Raw genomic sequence first — 19056 nt, 5'->3', positions numbered from 1 at the left:
ACAGTGGGTGAGAAGTAAAAAGGAAATGTCTCCATGTAGTTATTACAGGATGATTACTGTGTTTCTGTGTTCTATATCTGCTCCATTGGATGAATAGCCTCAGTCTGTGTAGATGTGAGTGGTCAGAGATCTTATCCTCCAAGTGAAAGGCTACAATGTCCACGCCACTGTCGTCATGGTTTCAATGCAAACCTAAACTGGAGATGTGACAAATATTCGGGTGTGACTCTTGGTCCAGAGGGCCAGTGGTGAGGCGATGGTCCAACGTTAAGTTCCAGGTTCAGGCGAAGTTCACTCGGGACTCCCTTGGCTGCCATCGCAGCGCCAGTTGGCACCACGGTGGGGGTCAGAGGTCGGACACAGTTCAGAAGATGCTGCTGACCTCGCCATGACTCTGTGCTGACCTAATTGTGTGCAGTTCTCCTCCAGCCTGGGCTTTCTCATTGCTCCCACTATAAACTTGCAAGAGGAGAAAGGAGGGGGGGAGGCGAAGAAGTCGAAAGAAGCCGGAGAAGAACTATTAAACCTGCGCACACAGTGAATGGCTGGCATTGTTGCATGCTGCAGGAGGAGGCGTGGATTTATGAGGCTGAGCCTGATTGGGTTGTAAACTTGACGAGGTGGGCTCGCGGCCGCGGCCACTCGCTCTCTCTGTTGGCCCTATTCTCCTCCCGGGATGCCTCGGTGCATGCACTGGGCAAGGGTGATGTTAGGGTCAAGGGGGGCTGATGCAGGGCTCAGGCTTGTAAATGCTCTGACAGGGGTGGGAATTCAGAGACCCCCATTCAGTCACCAAAAAACCCAGGTCAGGGGCCAAATAGCTGAGTTAGCAACAGCTGTTTTCAACACAACGTCCACTTGGGTATCTCAAATGAGAAAATTTCTTCTTCTTTTTTTCAGTCGACACTTCTTCTGAATCCTCCTCTCCACACTCGGAGCATACATTTCCATCTTCATGGACCTGCAGATGGTCATTTATTGGGGATTGATTTGTGGTTCGTAGGGTTATAAGTCGATGAGAGAGCAGTGTCCGTGGCAGCAATGTTGCTCTTTAGGATGGTGGTAAAACACAGGAGTCCATAAAAGCTGGAGCTGCACACTTATTCACACACATCTATTCGGATCAAGTATTTATGTTTCTCATACTGAATGTAAATCACTACTGACCAATGGCTGCCGGGCAGGTCATCAGTGGGATTAGAAGGATCCTGAGCTACCTCTGGTCCCTGGTCAATCATCATCATCATCATCATCATCATCATCATCATCATCATCATCACCAGCTGGGGGCAGAACTTTCTCTCCTCAACTTTGCCCCAAATGTCCAACTGGATCATGAATGTTGACGGTGGTATCAAGTTAGAAGAAGCATAAGAGTCATCAGGAAAGAGTTTCCTATAAATAATATGTAGAATATTTAGTTTCATTGGTCTTTCATCATGACTCCCCCCCCCCCCCCCCCCCCCCCATAAATCACACAAGCAGCGAGGCCTCTTGCACACTGCACGTCCAGGCCATAAGGGGGCAGTAGATCCATACAGGACCTACATGTTACATGCTACCACGTGCCACCTGGACCCAGTGAACTCAACACCCATATGGAACTACTTGGCCGGAGCCCAGCGCATGCTTTTCCTTTGTCCTCGCGTACCCGCGCTAACTTCATACGCCTGTGTCCAAAAGTCACTTCAGATCACCAGGTTTTCATTTTGCTACGTGCTACACAGCAGAGCAGTCAAACACTTGACACCACTTCAGATCCCCCTTTGTTCCTTTGTGCTGTTTTTTTCTCCTTTTTTAAAGTGGAGTTCACTGTCTCGCTCATGTGTAGATAAGTGGCCACTCGTAGCCGCCTTCCTCCTTCTCCCATGCTACCCCAGCCGCTTGTGCTGGGAACATGGCATGAGTGCTGCAGAGTGTTCAGGAGCTGCTGACCCCCGTGCTTCTTATCATTTGAATAATTCATGATGAGCCTAGATTTGATTCACCGTCCATTTATTCATTTTTTCTCGCTTGATGCAACTCGTGAGTTTCCAGGTCAGGGAGAAGTGGGTCGTGCTGTTCCCAGTGTCACTGCCTATAACTTCAGTGTGTGATGACAAAGCTCAGCTCCACAGGGATAAACAAGCAGACTAGTGTGGCCCTAATATATGTAGCAAACATACCCATCAGCCCCAGCAGGCCTCTGTGTGGCGCCACTCAAAGCTGTAGCCCCTCTGACGTTTTATGAAATCATTCACTTCTTTCTTTGTAGATTAATCCCTCAGTAATGTATCACACTTTCCCAAAACTTAAACATTCTGCAGACGTTAAGGGGCTTTGTTTTCTAGAATTCATGTACTTTTAGAGGTTGTCACTGTGACAAGAATACAATTCCAAGAGAAACACTGAAAAAGAGAATTCATTAAAACAATAGCAGTAGTTTGGTGCTTTGGTGCTCTTTTCCAATGATTTACCCTGAAGATATCGAAGTAGGGGTGTAACGGGGCGCGTATTCGTATTGACCCGTCCGTTTTTTAACGGTTTTTTTTAAAAACCTTTATTTAACCAGGTAGTCCCATTGAGATTAAAAATCTCTTTTACAAGCTGTAAGTAACAATACTACCTAACATTAAGGAGCAGTTTTTGTTTTTTATGCTTGTGTTGCTAAGAAGACACCCCAGAAGATGAGTCACTCAGGTATAGTTCCATCATTGTTCAAAGTCAAAGAATAACTTCATGATGTTAGTTGTAATGAATAAATATATTTTAAAATAAAGTACATTTCTCTGCATTTATAGTTTTCTACTGTACCGAACCGTGGCTCCACTGTATCGTACCCGACCCAACCGTGAGTTTTGTTTTGTACACCCCGATATCAAAGTGATGCTTTTATATAAATGCACGGTTGACGCTTAGAAGAAAAGACTGTCTTTATGACCAGCACTGTCTGTGTGAGAGTGTGGAGAAGAAGAGTTGCTTTGCTCTTTATTAAGACTGCTGAAGGACCGGCTGCCTCTCATTGTCCGCTCCAACACGTTTCCACTGTAGAAGCACGTGTCCCGGGTCTGCTCTGGCTGGAAAACATCAATGTGTTTCCCTGCATGTTAACATTACCTAACGGGGCAATTACTGCAGGGTCATTTCCATCTGCCTATTCCTCCTCCTGTTACACAGTGAAATAGGGTTACAAGGCTGGTAAACTCCAAGAATCGCAGGCAGATTGTTACATTCCATAAATGAATATGTGGGTCAATTTGAACTGAAGCAGGACTTAGTTTGTTTCTCGGTTCCTTCTCTTTGTTAAATGTAGTTACTGGACACTTGGGTGACTCTCTTGTAATTACAATAGTCTGAGATAAAAACCCCACAGCAGTGGGTCTGTCTTTAAGTGTCCATGGCAGAGTTTATGTATATTTTAGTTAAGAAAGGTCAATGAACAGAATAGCATTTTGAGGTGATGGAACACAGAAATTGAGAAATGTTTAGGTGATGGTCACACTTAATAAGGGAAAAGTCATGGAATTGAACATCTGGGTCATGGTGGAGAGGCTGCTTTAGGCAACATGCTGAACCCCTTCTCAGAATAATGTGGTGAGAAACCCACATTTTATGGACATTATGCTTATTATAATCAATACTTTTGTTGAATTGATACAGATATTATTCTGACTTCACATGATGCTCTGAATAAATGATGACTGGTCTAATACATATATGTACAATGAGAACAATGCATTCCTGAAGGCAGCTGTTTTGTAGGTTCACTCTCATTGAGCACACAAACATGCATTACATAGGGCTGGGTTCCATGCCGCTCGTTTAATGTTGTACCATCTGAGAGGTGCCTATAACTCAAAGTTCAAGAAATGACGGTCGGCATTGTATGTTTAGTCAGATTTGTCTTCTCTTCTGATCAGATATTTTCTGATTTAAAGGTCCTAAAATTCAATATTTGGAGCATTTTTAAAGCAGCAAACAGCTGTTGTCTCTGTAAAGATATATAGATGAGTACAGAATTAAGTCTCTCTCCCTCTGTGTGTTATCAGAGCTTCTCCTCTTTGTTCACATAGCCGGCCGGCCCATGCTTTTTAGTGCATGTGAGCGTGTCCCGTTGGTTGGCTCACGGCCGCCGCTCTACACTGCTCTCATACAGTGGTTACAGCTGATAATGGCCTTCCATACTCGCCGTAGTGAAGCCGGCGCGAGGCGCACGCGAAAGAAAATGCTGTAATTATTGTGAGGTTGGTTTATGGCGTTGTTCCGGTTATACTTGTCTTCTTGCTGCTTCACATTATTTTGCCTTTCGGAGAATAATGCAACACACAACAAACGCCTTTGTGCGTGCTCGGAGCTTGGGCGCCATTTACAGAGGCACGGTGCAAGTATGAACAAAGCTTCCTGAAAGAGTAGCACTTCAGGTAGCTCTGTCGGCTCTGTTAGCACTGTTAGCACTGCTCCCGTTGTTTGCGCTGTTAGCTGCGCTGGCTGTGTGGAGCCGTTGAGAGGCAATATAAATGCTCCCTGTATAAAGAATACTGTAAGTATTTCCAATTTTAGTTAGGCAAAATTCATCTACAGTGTTTAAACATTTGAGAACAATGACTTATTTTGTAAAATGAGAAAAGGGTTTTGTAGGTCTTGACCACATTTCAGGCAGCCATTGGTTTCCATTCAATTTCATAGTTTGAAAATCCTCCTGAAATGAGAATAGCTGGTCCAACTTAAGTAAGCCTGGGCCGTAGTTGTCGCTAATTTCATGGCTAACCCCCTTCACTGATATCTGCTGTTGGCAAGCAAGACACAGCTCTCGGTCTCTCGACTGGACACTCGCTAACGTTACCGACACAACCGTGCTAGTGATTCCTTGTAGGAGTTTGCTATTTTTCGAACATATTTTTGTTGGGGAAAAATATAATTTCAAAAAAAAAGAAATCCCAAATGCTCGGCCGGCGGGCCGGCTTCATTCCTTATCGAACCGGGCTTTCAATAATCTTTTACCTTCATGAACACTGATCATATTTGACCAGAATTTCTGCCATTTGTCTGAAGCATTGAACTCTTAAAGGACACGAGGATAGACCGGACCCAAAACCCTGGTTGTCATAAGGTACAAAATGATCAGCTACCACTAGTGGTATATAGTCATGCAGATAGTTCTCGGTTCATTTATCCAGATTTTGACTTGTCAGATATCTGCCGCCATCCTAATACAATGGAGGTCAATGGAATCTCGTTTGTGATCCTCTCAGCATCGGATAATGACATTTAAGGGAGTCTGAATCAAATATCTCGAAACCTGGAGGAAAAAACAACAAGCACATTTCTACATAGCACTCGTGGTGAGTCAGAAAATGTGTGCATCATGTGGGTGAACTGACCCTTAAAAACCAAAGCATCACTGTAAATGTTGGAAGGACATCTGAACTTCAATGCTAAGAAATCCTGTATGGTGACATTAGTACACTGCAAGCAATGTGCTCGCCAGAGGCCTTGAACATCTTTACCTTCATTAGTCGCATTACCAATGGCAGGTTATCAGGTCTGTGCTCTCGATGAATGCCATGGCCAACTGGTTACTGAGGTGTTTGAACCGCAGTCTGCATTCATTGATCAGTGAGTTGTTTTTATGGAAACCCACCGACAGCAATGAATGTTTATTGCAGCCTTAGAAGTGACACCTCCTGCGTCACAGCTGATTTGGTGCTTGATGGAATGTGTCCCGGGGATTCCAGCGAACTGAAGGTGGAAGCTTTGACTCGTAGTCCACAGACAGAGGTTCTCAGTTTGCTCTGCATGAGGGCAGAACTGAACTATCTCACAATGTATGCTTTCCAGCAGGGTGGGGGGGGTGGGGGGGTGGTGTCCCTCAGGGTACAGTCAACGGTCGATGGTTTTGGTTAAAGCTCAAACTCACCGACAGCGTTGAATGTTCACCGTGGGCACCAGAAAGGACCGCTGGTCTCGCTGCGGTTTGTTTGATTGATGGCAGCTATTTTAATTGTCACAGAAAATCAACATATATAACATATGAATGAGACAAATCAAGCTGCCCCGTTGTTTCATTTGTCTCTGTCACTGCAGTTGTACTCAGACAAGTGGAAAATCACAGTGGCCTGTCCCTCGCTGGCTGCTTCCATCCAAACCACATCGTTTCAAAATGTCTGCAATTCAAATCGAAATGTGTATTTTGTTTTTTTGTAAGCCTGCTATGATGTCAGACCTCAGCTCTCAACAGATGGTTAAAACAATGGAAAATTTATAATGCTGTCACCAAAAAAGACACTCTAGATATAGCTGAGTATCCCAATCCTGTGTGTGTTTCTCTTGGCCTGTGTGGCGTGACACCATGCCAAGGCGTGTTACCGCCCATGTCTGCGTGGAGGTTGAAATAGCGTCTAGTGAGGAGAGGCGGCGATGCAAAGGTTTGGGTTTCCTTAAACAGCCCGCAGACGTGATGAACTCCGTCATCCTCGACTCCTGCTGAACTACTAATTAAACTCAACCTTCTCTGCCGACCCTGTGCTTCTTCCACCTTCAGTCTGCAGCAAGAAGCAGAACAAAAAGAGTGGGGGGGAGGGGGTGATGAGAAACTGCATGAATAATGGGACAGAAGACGAGGTCAGTCGGAGGAAGGCGAGGTGTGATCAGAGAGCGCTGCTGTGCCCGCAGTTTATAGTGCACTGCAGTGTTGAGCTAGTTCGAGATTACTGTTCCCTTCACCCTGCGCTGAACCTCAGCTCCTGCTCTGGGAGTGTGCCTTCCTTCCTGTGTTCGCCTCTTTGAGGTTGGAAACTCATGCAGTCATGTTTTATTAATGCTCTCTGTGTCTGTCTGTCTGCTCTCTCTCTCTCTCCTCTGTTTCCCTCGACACAGAAGAAAAGATTTGGAACACTATTTGTTTTTTTCTGAATCTTTTCACGTGGCATTTCATGCATGTCGTGCTTCTGATTTGAAGACTAACTGAAACCTGTTAGGGAGGTAGCAACTATGATCGACTCATTGTAGAGAGATTCGTTGCAGTTCTGCAGGATTGGTGCTCTGGTTGGATCAATCTGATGGAAAATGAGAGGATTGGATGGACAGATGTTCTGTGTGTTTCACAGGCTTTCAGAACGCTGCTGCTCTCTGCATAATGAATGATCACTTTGGTGCGAGAGAGGCACAGTTCTCTTTCTGCAGCTTTGACACGGTTCACTGACCTGAGAGGAGACCTCATTATTACCACAATATGATACTAAACATTTCTCAATTTCTGTGTTCCATGAATTATTGTCATTGTTTCCATCTAGCACTTACACCCAAACAAAAGCCCCAAAGTCTTACCTTGAAAATCATTGTCACCTTGAATCATAATAACTACCAGAATGTTGTACAAAGGCTTTTTGAGCAAATGGATAAATAATTGGTAAATGCGATTTTTATTTTTTGAATAGCTTCTGTGTTGCATTGATATTCCTATTTCAATACACAAGTTATGGCAGACATTAGTCTCTTATGTCTATATGCCCCCTTGTCTCCTCTTTTCATTGAATTCTTCCACAGTTTCCTAATTCCTCCGTTTCCACTCGCAGACAAGGTGGGAATCCGTTGTGTTTTTTCAGTCCCTCTGGCTCGGGTTTCAGTGGTTTCCCTCTTTGGCACTTGCACAGTCTGGCTGCATGCCGAGACACACGGAGGCTTTTTCATTCTCAAATATCTCTCCCTCTCCTTTCCCCCTCTTTTTGTCATCTGACTTCACTTCCGCTCTCCCTGCTCTTGGGAGAATTTATTCGTTGGTTTGAGGCGTGGCTGTGCTCTTGTATCAGGGCTCTTGATAGTGCTGCTGCTGCTGCTGTGGTCCCCAGAGGCTTTGCATAACTGACAAACTTTCAAAAGTATGTTTAAAAAAAAAAAAAAAAAAAGCTGGGCTTGCATGAGATGGGGCCAAAGTGAAGAGTGCTACAGTGTGACTGAACTCGAGTGAACCCTGCGTCGTCAGCACATTCCAGGGGTTGGACAATGAGAAGCACACAGTGTACTCTGTCGTGTTGCATAGCGGGCTGGTCTGCAGCCAGGACTCGCCGCCGCCTGAAGCGAGGCCAATGCCGGCACACATGCAAAGTTCAGCAAAAGGAGCTCTGATATTTAAAGTCTGTGTATCGTGCATGCCGGTTGTTAGGACTGCATGCGTGTGAAGGGTGAACTTGAGGTCAGGGATAAGATTATACATCGCTGAAAAGTATATCGTCACATGCAGAGTTGCCGATGTCACCATGGTGCTGTGGTGACCATTGGATAGGATACAGGACCTAAATGTTGACTAAAACATCAAGATGTGCTCCATGTGGGGATCTAGTCTCAGACTAGAACCCCAGGGGAGTTTAGTCTGTGCACTAGGAACAGACTTACTGTTGGACTTGAGGTTTGGTTAAAGTTACTGCAAGTGAAAGTTTCTTGTTAAAATATGAAAAATCTTCAGGAACTGAAAATGTTGAGTCCATAACTGATCCTGGATTGGAAGATGACTATATCCGCACATCCAAAGCCCCCCAGCCTCCACATCCTGGCAATCCACCAGTGACGGAACACAACCACCCACTGGTTCCTGTCATCGCCTCACCACTTCCATTGGAACATTTCTCTCTTCCACTTCTCACTTCAGAGTCTCCCCGGCGACGGTGAGATCGGCACAGAGATACAATCTGTTTTCTAATGGTGGGAATGGCTGCAACTTATTTCCTCGTGTGTGTGTGTGTGTTAACCTGCTGCTCTCAGATGCCTGTTCATAAATACTCTGGCTGGGAGGCTGCCAGCTCATGCTCTCAAACATTTTCCCATCTCATCATGCCGCTTGACAATTATTATTGTACAATCCACGGGCACGGCAAGACGTCTGCTAATGGAAGTGCATGAGGAGAGTAAATCACTCGCGCCCTGAGTGATCTTCCTCAAACTCAATCAAATTCAACAAATATGCCTTAATTGAGGTGTCGGTCACAAAACAGGCTTTAAGTCGGCTTGACATTTTAATATCTGCTGGTTTGAAGTTGATGATCAGATTTACTGCTGCACTGGTTTGTGGAGTATCAAATTGAACTGTCATATTTGTAAAGTGGATTGGTCTGTGAGTCAATAAATGAATCGCGGTTAGATAAATGGGAGAGACCAGTTATATTGCAGTTATATTCACCACACATGATCAGCTAAGTATGATGTAATTTCCTTGTTTGCCTATCGAGAATGCTATGGCTGTTATTTGGAAGACCTTAAACCCAGTGAAACATTTAGTTCTGTGCAACCCTGAACATAAATGAAAGGGTTGCATTATGTTTTCATTAATGTTGGTCTTGGCACAGATGAAAATGATTATTGTAGTTTTAGTGGTGCGTCCAATTTATCCAATTCTTGAGACGGAAATCTGCAAATGATCAGCTTTTTCAAATGATCTTTCTGGAATGCGTTGGCCATTCCTTGGCAGTATAAGACGTCATGCTTAGGAAAAGGAAGTGACATGCGACAACAGTCGCTGGGCTCTGACTGGGGTTGTAGCGGTTTCTGTATACGTTTCAATGTGCTAGAACCTCCCTCATCATCTTTAACGATACGAAATACTGGCACGGAATAGCAGCCCCCAACAGCTTTAAACCCCGACTGACATGAACCCTGCCTGTAGAAAAAGCATGAGAATATTTACAGAACCTGTCTGTCCAGCACAGTTTGACGAGCCTTAGTGCATTTCTTTGGGGCTTGAGGGGCGTAAGCGATGTATGACCATTATTAATGAGCCATACTGGCTGAACCTGGGGACGGGCAGCAGTGTCCAGGCCGGCCCTGCTCCAGTGTAGGGACTCCATCAGGCGGAGCGCCAAGTCTTTCCAGAAACCCCCACCTCCACGTGCCATGGATCATCCTGCCAAGGCTCCAGGGGTTTCATTTGCAACCGTAACCGTGCTACTCCCTCAGCATTAAACCGGGACTCTGTTTCATCTTAAACATCGCTCTCACTGCTTCTCCTCAGTTCCTCCTTGCAGCAGCTAGTGTCCTCGCCTGTGCAGCGCTGATTGACGTGCCTGTCTGACTGCCTGTCTGTCTTTTCTCTCTCTGCTGTGCACCTTTTGAACCCGTTGATGCACTTGAGCACGTCCGTCGACTCGTTGACTTATTCACTCCAGCAGCATGCCTGCGAGAACTGCACAGTGTTACACTCCTCTCTCTTCTCCAAAGCTTTGTCGGCTCATTTCAGTCGTGAGTGCAGAGGCTGATGAATATGTATCCGGCCTCTTTTCGCGGCAGTTTTGAGGATCTCTAACAAAGCGGGATGAGAGAGCCCTTTGTGGTTGTCTTCTGGATTTAACCGTGACATTTCTCTGGAGCCTGCTGCCACCTTTTTATCTTCAACAGACTTTATCCGCAGGTCAGACTTGCGGCGCCCTTTGAAATCTGGAATTGTCAAAGCCCACCCCCAAAATCCTTGCGCTATCATATTTTGTTATTTGGGAACTCGTAGTCTGTTTGAATCTGTGGGCCTTAATCGAGTCATTAAAACGCGGCAGACGTATGTTGCCATACCCAAACAAAATGTTTTATAACGCTCGCTATTATGTGCTTTATAGCACATAATCCATGTCACTAAACGCCGAGTCGACGCAGTGTCGTGGTGGGATTGTCGGCAAGAGTGGGGATCAACGTTTTCCTTGTCTGCCCGCTGCTCGAACTCGCTGCACCCGCAATGCAGTAATAAGCAGCAGCAGGGAGCAGAGAACCGGCCATCGCTGTGATCATTGTCGTCTTAAAGCACCCTCTCCAGCCACAGAGCAGGGAAGCCTCACACTGCCACATTTAGAAACGGCACAGAGCTGGCGAGTGAAAATCACAGGCGGCAATACTGATTTCACATTTCTGTTATCAGTGGGAGCCAGCACGGTGAGCCAGCACGGGAATGACCTGGATACCGATCGGCCTTTATTGTGCCTAGGTGCTGCCTGAGCCGCCTCACGGCCAGACAGACCCGGTGGATCTAAAGCACGGTCAGGTGGGTTCACCTAAAATAAGTGAGCGAAATAGAAGCAATACCAGCAGGTTGTTGGCAGCTGCAAAACCTCCCATTTCAGTATCGATTCAGGTGCACCCTAAAAAACAATGACTCAACAGCCACCAATGCAGCAACAGACACACGTAAGATGATGGAAGATGCGCAAAATGTAACAAATCAGAGTCCCTATTACTGCCACTGTTAGCACAGTGCTACACCTACTACACCAAACATGGTCATCATCTTCTCTGTTTTTTATACACCGCCATTTTATTCCCGTAAAGCCCCATTTCTAGTTGTTTATGTGACAAATATTACAAAGCATCGCGCTTGGTCCCAGTATGGGAGCGTGTCGCCGCGCTGCACCACTGTGGACACTGTCCTTAATGTGCCGTACTGTGCTTTGTGCTCTGGTGACCTAATCAGCTCCGCCTCAGCCACAGTTAAGATCGTCTTTTTGTCCCGTATGGATGAAGGACAGGCTCACTCCGCTGTGGATCAAACACAGAGCTCATGTATGATATGTTTAGAGATGCATAAATGCTCGACTGGCAGTGGTGGATGAACACTGCGGTATAAATCGGGGACGCTTGAGTCGAACATTGCGGTGGTTGGGATTGGCTGATCCTCTGCAGAGCAGTTTGAGGACTGTGCAGCAGAGTTGTTGAGGCCAGTGCTTTGGAGAGTTGCTCAGAGACTTAACCCTCCTCCCCACCACCTTCCTCCTCGCTAGCAGAGGAAAATCTCTGCTGAATTCATGTCTCCTTTCAGATTTCTAAGAGGCGTTAAACCGTTCTGGATTAAAGAAGGTAATCTGACAGGCAGAAGATTGTATTAGCCGGCTTGTTGGCAGAGCTTTTAATTTCTCCTCTTTTCATTTCCCCCTGTCAGCCTGCCTCTCCTGCTGACCTGCTAGATGGTATTATTGTGTTTCCTTTTGAATTACAGCAAAAACATCCACATCTTCACTACTATTCACTCTCTTCCTCTCCTCTCTCATGCTCCCCATCTATATCTCTCCACATCCGCTCTCTCCTACCTCTCTCTCCAGCTCTTCCAGCAGTGACAGCATACTTGTGTGAAGCCATGATTTATCATTTGCTAATCCCTGATGATTATGGAGCTTTCCACACGGCCCTTATCTGTTGCTGAGCCCGCTCTTTACGCCATAGCTGCCAATTATCTCTCCGGCAGCCAGCAAACAGACCTGCCTCTGTCAGCCAGCTGCAGAAGTGCCACGAGGCCTCTTACTGTTTCTGTGCTTCCACAGACGCACCGGTGACGGGCTGCCTGGGTACATGTATTTTTGGTCCAAGTGCTTATTGAGATGTCAGATTGGGAGATCAAATGTGTTATTGCGTTTTTGTATGTTCTGCACTCGGCATCAGCAGCAGAGGGCAGGACACGTGTGTTGGTTTAAAAAAGCCAGCCGTGGCATAGCGTCACTCGCAGAGGGACACAATGATAAGTCACTGAAGTGAAGATGCTGTGCGAGTCGTGATGACAAGTGCTTCTGACAAATGTCTCAGCTGTTGATGTGAATACTTGTCCTGGCCTTAATGCGGAGAACTGATATTCATTTAAATACATGCTGCTTTTGGCTGAAAATAAAGCTCAGCGAAGTTGCTGTCACAATTCATTTTATTTGACGTGACACCCTGAAGCTTAGATTTGAGCATATTAGCATCAAGGTCAGCGTTCTGCTAGCGTGCCAAATCTACAACCCTCAGTTTGGACCGAGAGCTGTGACGGCAATGCCTCATTGTGACTCATCCAGCACTTCCTGTGGCCAGGCGCCGGGACGGCCAGGGATGGAGTATGACAGCACGCGGTTACGGTGAGCAGGACCTCGCCCGCGGGGAGGGTATGCACATCATGGCGCTGTCAGCTGATGTGGCGTCCGATTGTCAGTGTAATGGGAAGTGACGTGCACATCACAGCAATGTGGGTCAGAGCGCCAGATGACCAGCCTGCGGCCTGGATCTGCTCCGCCTGTCTAATCTGCTGTAGCCGACCAGACGAGACTCTCTAATCGACCCTGATATTCACTGAACACACATTAGCATCCCTGTTCACGCTCGGGAACGCACACACGGCACGGAGGAAGTTCTCAGAGATGTTGAAGAGATTTGAATGGATTGGGTGTCGGTAGAAAGACGTTAAATCATTATTTGATTGTAAAGAATGTATGGAACGCGCCCTTTCTCTTGCTGCTTGATTCAAATGTGGCTGAAAGCCCCGGCAGATATCATGTTTAAGTCCTTTTTGTTTCTTCTTAACCAACGCAAATCACACTTCGTTGAAAGCATGAAAAGTCCAGATTTATCTGAGTTTATCTCCCCATCTCTGCTCCTCTACCTTTGATGTAATGCCAGCATATTTACAATGTTTTCGACACCCTCATGGTTTTTGAAATATTGATACAGAAGGCTAAATATAGATGCTGATGTATGCCGTCTCCCTGCAGTGTGGTATAGGGTGAGCTGTAAGACTGGGCCGGATGGATGCGTAGCGTAATAGGATTCCCATGACATGGTCAGGGGCTGAGGAAGCGGTCGGGAAAGGCTCGGGAGGGTGGTGGGGGGGAGGAAGCGCAAACTTCTGCGAGTGTTTGCTTATCACCTGCGTATGGACTTAACAACTCCATTCGTAGCCAGAGGGAAGTGACACATGGGGGCCTTGAAGTGTTTTGATATTTTCTGCTCAAACAGGTTTTTTACGGCCGGGGGAAGGGGCCCGGAGGAGTTCAGCCTGTGCGAGTCTGCCTCTGCCTCATCAAAGGCAGTAATTTCCTGTTCATTTCAGGCCCCCATCCCCCAACCCAGAGCTCTTGTCTGCTAATCCCACCCCTGCAAACTGCCCCCACTCCCCCTACCCCCACTCTGGGCCCCCCTGCTGGTGTCCTGCCCGCCTGTGCTTCGGCTTGCTACACTCCAGAGCCGGGGACTGGGAGGCTATACGCTTTGTGTCAGCAGGCTTGCGGCTGAGCACTAACAAATCCTCATTGTCCCGCGAGGGAGTGGTGACAGAGGAGAAGGAGGAGGGGGGAGGGGGGCGCGCATCGCTGTCTGGTTTCTATTCAAATCCAGGTACACATGGCCTGGGAGGGAGCAAGTGGTGCAGAGGGGCTTATAGAGCTCCACGCCTGGGATCAAAGTCCGCCGAGGTGCGTGGTCACAGGAGCCACTTACACAACTGCTGCCGTCTCTGAACCCACACGTTACTAACTGATCAACAAGTACGACTGGACCATGCACAACCGTCCAGGTTTCCAACATGCTGCGTCAACCTTATAGGGACCGAAAGGCCCTCAAGTTCACCTCAGAGTCCAAGTGGTGTCATTCTGTCAACAAAGGACTTTGGCTTCCTGTAATCCTTAAGCGTTTGGTAAAACCTCATTGACTACGAACATTATTTTTTGTTTTATAAGATTTGTATTAATGTCTGTATGCCGGCTGGAGACTTAATTGTTTCAGTGACTTCACACAGGCTCTGCTGATTGGGGTTATGGAGTGTATGACTTCAGTTGCCGGTGATGAGGGCTGAGATGTGTATCTGGTAACAAGACTCAACATGTACAGGCATCTCAGAGAATGAGTGGTACTCTGCTCAGTTGGAGCGCCTCGGAGGGTTTTTAAATGAAGGTTTCCCAGACCGCCGTCAGCACGGTTGTTTTTGTTTTGGTTAATCTGAGTTCTTTACCTTAAGTGATGACGCTTGTTTTTCACTTCCTCTAGCAGCTGCATGTAACTTGGTCATCACTGAACTATCAATCCAGACGCATTTGTGTGCTCGTTCCGATGTGAAGCCTTTGTGTCTGTGAACGTGTTTTCCTGACTCCAGCAGCAGCCGTGGTGTACATCTGTGATGTTTTTCTTGGTTGTTGCTACTCCTTCACGCACTCTGCTTTTGCAGTGGATTAAGAGCTTTGGACAAAAGCAGACTGGGACAAAAAAAATATCGGGGCGGTGAGTATTTCCTGTCACTAAATACATTCCAAACCCAGCGACCCCCATGCAAGCCGGCGGGGAAAACCAACGAAAAAGGGAACAGAAAAAAACATCCTCTGTGGAAATTACAGTCTCTCCTCTTCTTCCTCTTTAAGCGCTGTCTATATTTAACCGCCTCCTACACTTCCTTTGCTGCATTTTCCTCCCTTCACCTCAGTATTTTTTGTTAACTCGAGCAAGTCATTGACGGCAGCTTTTTGATTGGGAACCATCGCTGCTTTAAAAAGAAAAGGCCCTGGCCAGATGTCAACGCCAACCAGTGCTGAAGGATTTTCACAGTGATGCAAGTGTAATTATACGCAGCACATTCAATGGATTCCTCAAGTTGGGATTTTCGACCTGCAAAGCACGGCGGGCTTTCTGAAAGTGGGGAAGGGCGAGGTGCAAGGTGAGCACTTTGAGAGGCAGTGAAGCATGGTCACCCCTAACCTCACCCGAACGCTGGAGGCGGGCTGTCCCCTCCCTCGTGGAGCGGAGCAGCAGCTGGCTGACCTGTCCCTCCGCTGCAGCCTCTAATGGCTGACCTGCCCTGTCTGGACGGCCCTGCTCGCTTTTGTCTACTGTCTGGCTCAGTTCCTCCCAGTCGAACATCGCTACTGGCTACCGCGGTCCGCATTCCCACAGAGCAAGCGTGAGACAAAAAGACAGACGCTCACAGGAACACTCGCACACTTTGTCCGGCGCACACAATCTCTCCATCTCTTTCTCTCGCACATGCATCCGTTTCAAAACTCTCCCACACACAGAGCCCCTGTCGGGTGACGCATACACACAAATAACTGTTTCAGACAAACCGTACCGAGCACCAACACTCTCTCACACATCAGGGATTTTACATTCGCTTTGTAGAAATAGTCTTTTCAATGAAATTGTTGAATGTAGTTACAGCTTTTTAAACAATTCATGCATTACTATGAAACTAAGTCAGAACCAGTGGGAAAGTGGCAAAGGCAAGTGTTTAATCAGTGAAGCTGGAAATGAAGAGGGACGAGCAGTTCAAATACTTACCTATAAGTTCGGCAGCGTGAATCTGTGGTGACTGGATGGTAGGAAAAAAATCAAACACGAGAGCGAAAAGCCTCCATATTCGGGGAGAACGCGCATGTGGACGGGCTGGGGAGTTGCTGCAGGAACGGTTCCTCTCTCCGTCTCTCCGTCTCTCTGCTCGCTCCATCTGGTCTCTCTGCCTCTAGTAGAACTCAGCCAGGAGTTAGCAAATACACGTGCCTTACAAATCTTTCTCTCTCGCCCTCCCTCCCTCCCCGCTCCTTCCGTGCTTCTACGTAGGTAAACAAGCACACACATTCCCAGCCCCCCCCCCCCCCCCCCCCCCCCCCACACACACACACGAGCTTGGCTACGACGCAAGTTATTGAACTGCTCCATATTTCCATGCATGCACTTTATATGAGGCAGTTGATGGACGGCAGCGCATAGAGTCATGGGTGGAGGGGGGCTGCTGTGATTGGCTGAAGGCCTGGGAGTCGAGGGGGGGGGGGGGGCAGGGGCGCCGTGATTGGTCTGAGCTCAGGCCATTGAAAGGAGAAGACTTTTCTATCGACTGGCTGCCGCTCTGGGTGGAGTTTGGGTGACGCTGCTCTCATCCTGAGTTTTGCGCCTTTAAGTTTGAGCTGCTGTGGTTGGACAGTGTGCAGTCAGTACGGTGTGTGTGTACACATGTACCATGTCTGCTATGCTGAAACCAGGGATTTTAAGGCGTAATATCAAAGGGAAGAAATAATAAATACATTTCCGTGATAGCATCGGGTCTATAATTCACTCGTGAATTTTGGATGAATCTGAAAAGAAGAGATCAGATTAGGACTGATAAATGAACTGACAGGAAACCTGAACTAATTTAATTGAGTATTCATTTGTCTTTTATCAAGCAAAAATGCCGTCATGCCGTCGATGTCATTGGTTCCACCTTCTTAAACTAGTTTGGTAGCAGCAACGTGCTTCACCAGAGAGTCCTGGACCAGCTCTGAGCGGAGCCTCCGTACAGTCCTGATCAAACTGACGTGAGCAGATTCAAAGTTTGTTAAAGTTAGTTTGCCTCTAGAAGTCTCGATGTTCACCTCACAACGTCCATATCAATCAAAACATACTTGCATATTCATAGATTCATCAATGATGGAGAAGGAAAATATGATTTAAAGAATTTTTACTCTGTAATTCAATTTGCATTCATGTGTCCTGAAACATTCAATTCAATTCAATTTATTTTTGTATCGCCCAAAATCACAAATTACAAATTTGCCTCGGAGGGCTTTACAATATGTACACATGTGACATCCTCTTGTCCCGAGACCCTCACATCAGAACAGGAAAAACTCCCCAAAAAAACCCTTTAACGGGGAGGAAAGAGGAAGAAACCTGTGGGAGAGCAACAGAGGAGGGATCCCTCTCCCAGGATGGACAGAAGTGCAATGATGTCATGTGTAGAACAGGATAGTGAATTACAACACATTCAATGTAATTACAGCACATTCAATGTATGACACAACCACGACAGGAGGCAAGACCTGGTCCAGGTAAACCCGGATACACAGGAACCTGTGAGGCGAGAAATCACAGACTCTGGTGAAGAAGCAGGTCAATAATGTGCATTAATGGTATCGGTAATATGAAATAGTAATGTGAGTAATAATAAAAGTGATATTAGCAGTTGGAGTCAGCAGGGCCATGGTAGGAGGAAGGACCAGGGTTCAGATGAAACCATGCTCCATGGAAGCCTGTGAGGAGAGGAAGCACAAGGACTCCGGGGAAGAGACAAAATCAGTAATGTGCATTAATTGTATCGGTAATAGGGTTAATAATGTTAATCATGAAGATCATAGTAGGTGTCAGCAGGGCCATGGCTGGTTGAAGAACCAGTGTCCAGATAAAACTGCGGTCATCCTGTGAGGCGAGAAAGCACAAATACTCCGGGGAAGAAGTAAAGTTAGTAATGAGCATTAATGGGACATCAATGCATACAGACTGAGGTGAAGAAGAGGAGGAGAGAGGTGCTCAGTGTAGGAAGTCCCCCTGTAGTTTTTGCCTATACCAGTTTGTCCATGGGCCGGTCCAAGGCAAGCCAGAGCCAGCCCTAACTATAAGCACTACCAAAGAGGAAAGTCTTAAGCCTACTCTTAAATGTGGTGAGTGTGTCTGCCCCCCGGACTGAAACGGGAAGCTGGTTCCACAGAAGAGGAGCCTGATAACTGAAGGCTCTGGCTCCCATCCTACTTTTTAAGACTCTAGGAACCACAAGTAACCCTGAATCAATGGATCGCAGCTCTCTAGTAGGGCAGTATGGTACTATAAGCTCTTTAAGATATGATGGAGCCTGACCAATTCGGGCTTTGTAGGTAAGTAAAAGGATTTTAAATTCTATTCTAGATTTTACAGGGAGCCAGTGCAGAGAAGCTCATACAGGAGTAATATGATCTCTCCTCTTAGTTCTTGTTAGTACGCGAGCTGCAGCATTCTGGATCAACTGGAGAGATTTAAGGCAAGTTTATTTGTATAGCACATTTCAACAACAAGGTAATTCAAAGTGCTTCACATAAAACCATTAAAAGCATCAAAACATAAGGCAAAAGAAAAGGAGATTTAAAAACAATTAAGAACATTCATTAAAACATTAAAAAACAGTGCAAGAAATAAAATGCAGTAGTAAAATGCAGAAATGCAGGAAATTGATTAATATATTAATTGAATGTGGTTCAATTAAAGGCAGCAGCAAACAGAAAAGTCTTCAATCTTGATTTAAATGAGCTGAGGGTCTCAGCAGACCTGCAGCTTTCTGGGACTTTGTTCCAGATATGTGGAGCAGAAAAACTGAACGCTGCTTCTCCATGTTTAGTTCTGACTCTGGGAACAGAAAGTAGACCGGTCCCAGACGACCTGAGGGGTCGGGATGGTTCATAAGGTAGCAGCAGATCAGAGATGTATTTTGGCCCTAAACCATTCAGTGCTTTGTAAACCAACAGCAGGATTTTAAAGTCAATTCTTTGTTGGACAGGAAGCCAGTGCAAAGACCTCAGAACTGGAGTGATGTGATCCACC

At 46.4% G+C, this 19056-nt stretch overlaps 1 protein-coding gene across 2 annotated transcripts in view; it reads left to right on the top strand.

Annotated features, from left to right (window-relative positions):
* nr6a1a (nuclear receptor subfamily 6, group A, member 1a) overlaps nt 1-19056 on the top strand; it is a gene marked incomplete at both ends in the record, with an annotated part of 81047 nt that overhangs the window by 18181 nt on the left and 43810 nt on the right. The gene's annotated exons all lie outside the window — the stretch shown is intronic.

The sequence above is a fragment of the Melanostigma gelatinosum genome (genome assembly GCF_949748355.1).
Source record: "Melanostigma gelatinosum genome assembly, chromosome: 6".
In the NCBI taxonomy this organism is placed as follows: domain Eukaryota; kingdom Metazoa; phylum Chordata; class Actinopteri; order Perciformes; family Zoarcidae; genus Melanostigma; species Melanostigma gelatinosum.
Note: the sequence above shows the minus strand (reverse complement) of the source record. Positions and strands in the feature narration are given on the sequence as shown.